The sequence below is a fragment of the Sphaeramia orbicularis genome, chromosome 9 (assembly GCF_902148855.1).
Source record: "Sphaeramia orbicularis chromosome 9, fSphaOr1.1, whole genome shotgun sequence".
Lineage (NCBI taxonomy): Eukaryota > Metazoa > Chordata > Actinopteri > Kurtiformes > Apogonidae > Sphaeramia > Sphaeramia orbicularis.
This window is the reverse complement of record NC_043965.1, coordinates 4,337,707-4,339,968: the sequence shown is the minus strand read 5'-3', so window position 1 is coordinate 4,339,968 and position 2,262 is coordinate 4,337,707. Positions and strand designations below refer to the sequence as shown.

The window sequence follows — 2,262 nt, the reverse complement described above, 5'->3', positions numbered from 1 at the left end:
GATGATGATGATACTAATAATGATAATGATACTACTACTACTACTACTACTAATAATAATAATAATAATAATATTAATGATGATAATAATGATAATGGTACTACTACTACTAAAAATAATAATTATAGTAATGATAATAATGATAACAATAATGATACTACTTCTACTACTAATGATGATGATGATAATGATACTACTACTAATAATAATAATTTTCTCCCTTCATTTCCTCCTCTTTCTATTACACAAATCCTCAGTCGTCGTCACATCATAAGGACGATGTTAGGAAATTATCTTGTTGACATTTAGTTGTGTTAGAATAATTTGCAGTAAACAAAAGGATGTGGTTCATTGCACACATCTGCATGTTAGTTTAACTCTTTAAACCGTGTCTAGTTTTGTTATGACTCTCCTGTTTTAATGCATGTTTTCATAGTTGCTCAGTTCTTACGTGTTGTTGAGTTTGATGTATTTTATGTTATGTTTACAGGCTCGTATAGGGAAAAACACCACACATTAGCTCCGGTTGTAATTACTCTGTGAATCTCTGCATCTGTTCATGCTGTATATTTACTCCTATAACAAAGGAAGGAAGAAAAAATAGTTTTATTTGGCTAGACTGTTCGGTTTCAGTTCAGTTTTTATATTAAAAAAAGGGGGAAAAAAAGCACTTAAGAAATCCCTCTAAATAGATTTTCCATTAAATACCAGTTGTGCTACTGAGAGTAATATGACCTTTTATGAACATCGACATGATCAATACATTAAATATAGGAAAATACCTGATTTTCACTTAACCCTCATGCCTTTTTCCAAAAAAAAAACAAACCTCTGGTCGTCCTCATGGACAAAAATGTACATGCACACGAAAACTACTGTAAAATCAATATACGTCAACATTTTTTTCTTTTTTATTTTTTTTTTTTTAAATATAAATCTCTTAAACAACTTCCTTCGTACTCAAAACTACCAAACATTCAACATTTTTAAAGATTTTAACCTTTTAAATGCCAGTTTAATCATTTGAATTCTGAGTGATTTATAATAAAAAAAGAAAAAAACACAAAAAATGGAATATTTTCCATTAAATAAATAGTCCGTGGATGAAACATTGGTGGTTATTAGAGCCTTGGATAAGTCAAAGATTTGCAACAAAACTGATTTGATTGCGTTAGTATTTTTTCTGTAATGTCAGATACTCCCTCTGGTCACCCTCGTGGACAAAAATGTACTTGCATACAAAAACCACGATAAAATCAATATATGTCAACATTTATTTTTACTATTTTTTTTTTTTTAATAAATCTCTTAAACAACTTCCCTCCTGCTCAAAACTACCAAACATTCAACAGTTTTCAGGATTTTAACCCTTTAAATGCCAGTTTAATCATTTCAATTCAGAGTGAATTATTTAAAAAAAAAAAAAAAAATTGAATATTTTCCATTAAAATAAATAGTAGGTGGATGAAACATTGGTGGTTATTAGAGCCCTGGATAGGTCAACGATTAGCAACAAATTTGATTTGATTGCATTTGTGTATTTTTCTGTAATGTCAGATACTCCCTATGGCCACCCTCGTAGACAAAAATGTACACGCACACGAAAACCACTATAAAATCAATATACATCAACATTTATTTTTGCTTTTTCAAAAAAAAAAAAAATCTCTTAAACAACTTCCCCCCTGCTCAAAACTACCAAACATTCAACAGTTTTCAAGATTTTAACCCTTTAAATGCCAGTGTAATCATTTGAATTCTGAGTGAATTATTTTTTTTTAAAAATTGAATATTTTCCATAAAATAAAAAGTCGGTGGATGAAACATTGGTGGTTATTAAAGCCTTGGATAGGTCAAAGGTTAGCAGCAAAACTGATTTGATTGCATTAGTATTTTTTCTGTAATGTCAGATACTCCATCTGGTCACCCTTGTGGACAAAAATGTACACGCACACTATAAAATCATCATAAATCAACATTTATTTTTACTTAAAAAAAAAAACAACACCTCTCTTAAATAACTTTCCCTCTGCTCAAAATTATCAAACATTCAACATTTTTTTGAATTTTAACCCTTTAAATGCCAATTTATGACAAAAAAAAAAAAAACACAAAAAATTGAATATTTTCCATAAAATAAATAGTAAGGGTTAAGAATACAAAATACAAAGCTTAATAAAAGAATAAGCATTGATAAATCACTTAAGAAAAGGTCCAAAAATTGAGGAAAAATTCATTTGGGAACAGCCATAGAAGTAGCTG

At 29.0% G+C, this 2,262-nt stretch overlaps 1 long non-coding RNA gene across 1 annotated transcript; it reads left to right on the top strand.

Annotated features, from left to right (window-relative positions):
- The first annotated feature begins 1,439 nt into the window (after window positions 1-1,439).
- LOC115426056 (uncharacterized) lies at window positions 1,440-1,955 on the top strand. Its single transcript, XR_003936304.1, has 2 exons — window positions 1,440-1,475; window positions 1,853-1,955. It is a non-coding gene; the product is annotated as an uncharacterized LOC115426056 (long non-coding RNA).
- Window positions 1,956-2,262: the final 307 nt, after the last annotated feature.